Below are 8,209 nucleotides of genomic sequence, written 5' to 3'. Positions count from 1 at the left end.
TATCTCATATCATATAGACTTTCAGTCATCTGAAAAGGTGTAGACATTTTACATCATCATTCCCCTTAAGAGCAGTAGCTTGCTACTCACTATGGTTTTGCTGTAGCAGGTGGCAGCTTCCTGGTACTTGCGGCAGAGGAACAGTCGGTTGCCCTGCTCCTTCAGCTCCTGTGCTGTGGAACTCTTCTCTGGGCTGCTAGCCATCTTCTCTGGTGGTTCTGCAGCGCCCGCTGCGCACTGTTTCCCTATCCTGTTCCCCGTCTCTCCGGCTGGCTAGCTGTCAGGTGAAAGAATGGCCCTATTCTTTGTCTTCTCACAAACTAGAAAAGAAAGATAGGCAGCATCAGCAACAGTTGCTGCTGCGTGTGGTGAGGTGCTGTTGCAACTCATACATTGAGCCCTCACATTTCACTGGCTAGCTAGTTATGCATCAACATATGGTTGTGCAACTAAGATGCTGAAGTCAATGGTTGAGACGCATTAAAACCTGTCATTATCGGAAACACCACCTGGCCATGACCACACTATGTCAAAACTACGCTAACTAGCTAATGGCTGACGTTGCGCCCTCCCTCAGTCCCTGTGCCACTACACAAAACAAGCTAGTTGGCAAAGACTGTGGACTTTCCCCATTGGTTTGCTGATATGGTTTACTGAGTCAAACGTCTGCTACAATGCAACGTCCAAATCCCACAGCTAAGCAACGATGCTAACGCTAGCCCAATAGTGGAGTAAAATTAGCCTAGCGTTACTCCTTTGTCCAATGACCTTAGGTACATGTTATATTTAAAGGGACAATTAGCTCTGGAAGCCATCTAAACGTGAATCAATTCTCAGTTGCAGTAACGTTACGGTTCTTGAAATAAATCCCTCTAGGTTCATATCACATCAAAATAATTTCACTAATGCAAAAAATACACACCTACTGTACACGGTCTTAACCGGTTAACACAGAACAGTATTTTTCAGTAACAACACGTTTGTGGCGTCTGTCTTCACACAGCAGGCGTATTCGGAGAAACAGATTGCTAATTAGCTCAGGTAGTCCACTCTGTCTTCCGTAAATAAGCGCTGTGAGATGGAAATATGGTCGTGTGGGAACCCCAGCCCTATAAAGCTGTGTATCAATTTAAATTTTTGTTTTTTGAAAATGGGTTATCACAGATATGAAAGATAAGGTCATTACGCCTCCAAAAACATATCGCTAGCTATGCTTGTTTAATGTTCAGAACGAACGTCACGGTTCCTAACAGAACTCCCCCTCCAGAATACGCCTCTTCACCCAATGATTTAGCCACATGTATGTCTAATGTAACGTTATCTCATGATGATAAAGTCAAGCGTTAGCTAACAGCTAGCCTAGCTCAAATTTCGGTTATTAAACTAAAGTTACCTAGCTACCGATTAGTGGTGAACTACACACAAAAACAAACATCTTTAACCTCACCCTTTCAAATGAATTTCATATACAGACGATTGATGTGCCAGTATATTTCAATTTCAGGTCTTAATTGATTTGCTTTTCCCATTGAACTGTAACTATACTATAACAGAGAGCTAAGCGCTAGCTAGTTTGTTGTCATGCTGACGTCGAATATACGACGGAGCACCGCGAGGTAAGATTCAATAACAAAAAAGTTACCAAAACCCCAAAACCAATCCTTACCATTAGTAGTTTTATGGTAGAAATTGCCTCAAGGTCATATTACATCATGTTAACAACAAGTGTTTGAAATATTTTGGAAATTATGTTTTGCTGATAAAATACTGTAACGACCTTGCGTTTTATAAGCGCGGAAATGTTTGAAATCTTTTGGAAATTATGCTTTGCCTGTTAAAATACGTAAAATTGATTTCCTCAAATATTATAAAAGATCTCCGAGGTTGAAATTCTCCAAATGGCACTTCATTTCAGTTGTGTTGTAATTTTATGATAGAAATTGCCTAATGTTAATCACCAATGTTGGATAACTGACTAAAATGAAAAATTATTTATATTATTATTGAAAAAGATCTCATGGTTGAAATTCTACAAATTATACCTCCATTCTGTCCTTTAGTAGTGTTTCTGTAGAAATTGCCTCAAAAGTCATATTATATCATGTTAATCACCAATGTTGGAAATCTGACTAAAAGGATATTTTCTGAGTAAAGTACACAAAATCGTGTAGTAGTTTTATGGTAGAAATATTCTCATGTTCACGAAAAGTGGTTGAAAACTTTTGGAAGTTATGTTGTTTTTCCCCCCCTTTTTTCCCCCCAATTTCATGGTATCCAATTGTTAGTAGTTACTATCTTGTCTCATCGCTACAACTCCCATACGGGCTCGGGAGAGATGAAGGTCGAAAGCCATGCGTCCTCTGAAACACAACCCAACCAAGCCGCAATGCTTTTTAACACAGCGCACATCCAACCTGGAAGCCAGCCGCACCAATGTTTCGGAGGTGCCACGTGTGTGCACCTGGCAACCTGGTTAGCGTGCACTGCACCCGTCCCGCCACAGGAGTTGCTAGTGCGAATCATATTGCAAATGTACAAAACTTATCTCCAAAACGGAAAAGACTTAGAAGACAACTTGGTGAGCATAGGTTTGGCATAATGGGCAGTTGGCCCCGAACAAGATGGCGTCTAGACCTCAACGGTTTTTGAGTTATGGCCATTTTTCTGGGATTAAAGGTCCAAAATGAAAATAGAGCAATAACTTTTCCGCTTCACGTCAAAGTCAAGGAACCTCCGGTGTCAATAAAAAAAGAACCAGCCTTTATCTATCGTCATTTAAGAACTGACCGATTTACACAGGGTTGAATGCACTATTTATCACAAACTGCTGGTTGGGTATGGAAAAACACGTTTAGGGTGATTTTAACCACTTCTGGTTGCTTCAGGAAGCTTGTCTCCGTTTCAACACCAGTTGGTAGATTTAAAAAAAATACTCTGATCTTGTAGGTTATTTAGGGTTAGGAAAGTATTTATGAATCATAAAAAAATAGCTTGGAGAGCCTTTCGGCATGAAAGAAAGTAAACAGTGGTTTGATTAATTCTAAAAATTGCCACACTCACTTATTTAACCTGTGGTAATGTTGGAATATTTGTGTACATAGAGAATAGTGTACAATAGCTATACCCACATCTATTGCCTGCACCAACCATGGAACTGGGTGATGACACAGCCAAGTATGGTGCCAAACATCGGGTTCAAACTGCTGTCTTAATCAGTGTTCCGCTCCATAAACGATTTAATTAGCCTTTTATTTTTTTATGTTATCAATTGTTACTAATGATCCTTAGCAATAGCCACATGGCCGTGACGGCGTTTACAGAGGAAGCAAATAAAGGTAAACCAAACTTTAGGTTAGGTTATACCTACTGAAGGGAACTAATAGTAAATTGGCAGTTGAATAAGTGTTATTATTATGCCTACTCACAGTCGATACTGAAAGTGGTTAATATTTAACATGATAGAAATAGGAGACAAAGTCGGGGTAGCCTATAATTAAGACATTCAAGAGTGTCCATCCCTGCAAGTTAAAAGGCCGTACAATTGAAATTCTGCATAATGGCACGGCACGGCATGTCCCAGTGTGTAATCTTGGTTTCATCAGCCCAGAAAATATTGTTTCTCATGTCTGAGAGGCCTTCAAGTTGTAGAACTACCTCAAGGATGATCAATGGAAACAGGATGCACCTCAGCTCAATTTCGAGTATCATAGCAAATGGTCTGAATACTTATGTAAATAAGGTATTTCTGTTTTTGCAAACATTTCTAAACCTGTTTTTGTTGTGTCATTATGGGGTGTTGTGTGTAGATTGAGGGGAAAAATGTATTAATATATTGTTAGTTACGCTGTAACATAACAATGTGGAAAAAGTGAAGGGGTCTGAATACTTTCTGAATGCACTGTAGATGTGCAGTTGCAATTTATAATGCTGTCAACATTCTAACTATACCCAGTACTCTGAGGCAGTATTACTGTTTTCAATGGACTACATTCATGTCTGGACCTTTTCTGTCGGCAGCTTACAATCTGGCCAAGGAGCAGAGACTGAACTTTGGAGACGACATCCCGAGTGCCCTGCGGGTCGCTAAGAAGAAGCGCTGGAATAGCATTGAGGAGAAGCGCATCAACCAGGAGAACAAGCTGCATGCATATCTCACCAAACTTATCCTAGCAGAGAAGGAGAGGTGAGGGAGGGACCGGGAGCTAGGCTTTTGGGCAGATAATCATATGACCAAAATGTCTGCACTGATATTCCTAAATTTTGGCCCATTCCACCTGACAGCTGGTGTAACTGAGTCAGGTTTGTCGGCCTCTTTGCTCGCACACGCTTTCTCAGTTCTGCCCACAAATGTTCTATAGGATTGAGGTCAGGGCTCTGTGATGACAACTCCAATACCTTGACTTTGTTGTCCTTATGCCATTTTTCCACAACTTTTTCGGTCCGAGAACCTTCTAGAGCCACGTACCTCACCACGCACTATCGACCTGGGGTCTAGAACAGGTTTCTAAAGTTTCGTAACTCTAGGTCTGACGGTTCTTTTTTAGCTCGAACAAAGCTAACTAATGAAGGCAGTGTATGTCTCTACGCACCCCAATGTGTCCCTCCTTCCAAGCTGTGCTTGTGTGTGATTTAGTTTTTCTTTGACATTTTATGGGAAAAATGGCTGATTTACAGTTCATGGGGGTTGCCTAATCACACACATGAAGTTTTGGAAAGATCTGACTTTTTTAACCCTTTGAAACAGCCCCTGTGACACCAATTATGGCACTTCCGGTTGGCACAGGAAGCTATAGGTAAACACATATCCTCATTGGGGTATGCCTTTACAGAATCCTGAGTTTTAAGTGTTTATGTTAAGAACTGACCAATTTACACAGGGTTGAATGCACTATTTATCACAAACTGCTGGTTGGGTATGGAAAAACACGTTTAGGGTGATTTTAACCACTTCCGGTTGCTTCAGGAAGCTTAGAATCGACACAGGTAGACCTCATAGTGTCCTGATGGACTGTCATTGAAGACAGGTTCATAAGGCATTCATAACCCACATAGGCTTCAGGTTGACTTTAGAGGAGCAGGCAATGTATTCCTATGGGGAGAGATGTCGTTGTAATCTGTGAGATCAAAAAAAAACTGTTTTACTGTTAAGGGTTAATGCCACACGGTCAAGGTTAGGCTTGCACAGATCGGGAGGACCTCAGGAACGTACCTGAGGTCGAATTGTGCTTCTCACCCTAACGGTTCTCTCACTGTCACCCAAAAGCAAATGACATTTAGGGCCAGGCTTCATTTTGGGCCTACTTTTTTCACGGTCGCTGCATTCAGAGCGAGCTACGGTCAAGCGGGGCATCTCGTTGAACTCGGAACGGCCTAGAGAATATGGAAATGCCATTGCAGGCTCTGTGTGTCTTTAAGCACCGCACTTTGTCACTCCATCCTTGCTGTGTGTGTGTGTGTGTGTGTGTGTGTGTGTGTGTGTGAGAGAGCTTTTCTTTGACATCTGCTGGGAGAAATGACTGATTTACAGTTCATGGGGGTTGCCTAATCACTCATATGAAGTTTTGAAAAGATCTGACCTTTTTAACCCTTGGAAACAGCACCATTTTAAGACGCTTCCGGTTTACACAGGAAGCTGAAAGTGAACACATGGGGTAGGCAATTATAGAATTTTGAGTTTTAAGTCTTTATGTTAAGGGAATTCATACAATGTCAATTTGGTGATGTTCAATTTTTTTTTTCATTTTTTTTTTTTTAACAGTTACAGATCCAGTTGCGGCGTGTTCATACGAATCTTTTTAAAGTGTGCTTCGGAGTTCTACGATATTTCTGTGATTTTCTGAAATAACACACACTCACTAAACACTCCGTAAATAAGTCAGTTCTTAATAAGCCCACCCGACCAATCTAGCCACCTGGAAATGCAAATGCGCTACGCTAAATGCTAATAGTACTCGTTAAAACTCAAACGTTCATTAAAACACACACATGCAGGGTATTGAAATAAAAATACACTCGTTGTGAATCTAGCCAACAAGTCAGATTTTTAAAATGCTTTTCGGCGAAAGCATGAGAAGCTATTATCTGATAACATGCAACACCCCGAAATACCTGAAGGCGACGTAAACAAAAGAATTAGCGTAGCCGGCGCTACACAAATAGCAGAAATAAAATATAAAAAACATTCATTACCTTTGACGAGCTTCTTTGTTGGCACTCCTATATGCCCCATAAACATCACTGTTGGGTCTTTTTTTTCCGATTAAATCGGTCCATATATACCCAAAATATCCATCTATGGAAACTGTGATTCAGAAAAAAACACTGTTTCAAAACGCAGCGTCATTTTTTAAAATAAAAAAGGTCGACGATAAACTTTCACAAAACACTTCGAAATACTTTTGTAATCCAACTTTAGGTATTAGTAAACGTTAATAATCTATCAAATTGATCACGGGGCGATGTGTAATTCAATAGCTCCACGTCTTCAAATCATGTTCGGAAATCTCTCTTCCAAAACTTCCTGTCGGAGACCGGATGGAATGGGGTTTCTTCTTTGTTTGACCAAGAAATAACTCCCAGAAATTGACAAGACTGGCGACATCGTGTGGAAGCTGTAGGAATTGCAATCTCAGCACCATTTAATTTGGTGTCCCTTAAACGATACATGCAAGTGGCGCATGGATATTTTTTCCAGTTTTCAGTGACTAGTTTTTCTTGCGCTTTTCGATGCCGTGATCACAGCCGTGATTTAACCAGTTTTAGAAACGTGAGAGAGTTTTCTATCCACACATACTAATCATATGCATATACTATATTCCTGGCATGAGTAACAGGACGCTGAAATGTTGCGCGATTTTTAACAGAATGTTCGAAAAGGGGGTAGGCTTAACACTTAAAACTCAGGATTCTGTAAAGGGCATACCCCAATGAGGATATGTGTTTACCTATAGCTTCCTGTGCCAACCGGAAGTGCCATGATTGGTGTCAGAGGGGCTGTTTCAAAGGGTTAAAAAAAAGTCAGATCTTTCCAAAACTTCATTTGTGTGATTAGGCAACCCCCATGAACTGTAAATCAGTCATTTCTCCCAACAGATGTCAAAGAAAAGCTCTCTCACACACACAGATTACGACACCTCTCCCTCATTCCTGAGGTCCTCCCGATCTGTGCAAGCCTAACCTTGACCGTGTGGCATTAACCCTTAACAGTAAAACAGTTTTTTTTTGATCTCACAGATTACAACGACATCTCTCCCCATAGGAATACATTGCCTGCTCCTCTAAAGTCAGAGGACGCATGGCTTTCGACCTTCGTCTCTCCCGAGCCCGTATGGGAGTTGTAGCGATGAGACAAGATAGTAACTACTAACAATTGGATACCATGAAATTGGGGGGAAAAACAACATAACTTCCAAAAGTTTTCAACCACTTTTCGTGAACATGAGAATATTTCTACCATAAAACTACTACACGATTTTGTGTACTTTACTCAGAAAATATCCTTTTAGTCAGATTTCCAACATCGGTGATTAACATGATTTAATGACTTTTGAGGCAATTTCTACAGAAACACTACTAAAGGACATAATGGAGGTATAATTTGTAGAATTTCAACCATGAGATCTTTTTCAATAATAATAATATAAATAATTGTATGTATTTTACTCACAAAATATCATTTTAGTCAGTTATCCAACATTGGTGATTAACATTAGGCAATTTCCATCATAAAATTATACACAACTGAAATGAAGTGCCATTTGGAGAATTTCAACCTCGGAGATCTTTTATAATATTTGAGGAAATCAATTTGACGTATTTTAACAGGCAAAGCATAATTTCCAAAAGATTTCAAACACTTTGGGAAATGCGTGCCTCTAGTGAAATTGCATGTTTGGATAGCGCGCGGAGGTGATCGTGCGGCAGAGTCGATTTCCGCGCTTATAAACGCAAGGTCGTTACAGTATTTTATCAGCAAAACATATTTCCAAAATATTTCAAACACTTGTTGTTAACATGATGTAATATGACCTTGAGGCAATTTCTACCATAAAACTACTAATGGTAAGGATTGGTTTTGGGGTATTGGTAACTTTTTTGTTATTGAATCTTACCTCGCGGTGCTCCGTCGTATATCCGACGTCAGCATGACAACAAACTAGCTAGCTCTTAGCTCTCTGTTATTGTATAGTTACAGTTCAATGGGAAAAGC

This window comes from Oncorhynchus mykiss, chromosome 20 (genome assembly GCF_057628025.1).
Source record: "Oncorhynchus mykiss isolate SJ-2025 chromosome 20, ASM5762802v1, whole genome shotgun sequence".
NCBI classification, from domain to species: Eukaryota; Metazoa; Chordata; class Actinopteri; order Salmoniformes; family Salmonidae; genus Oncorhynchus; species Oncorhynchus mykiss.
This window is presented reverse-complemented; position numbering follows the sequence as displayed.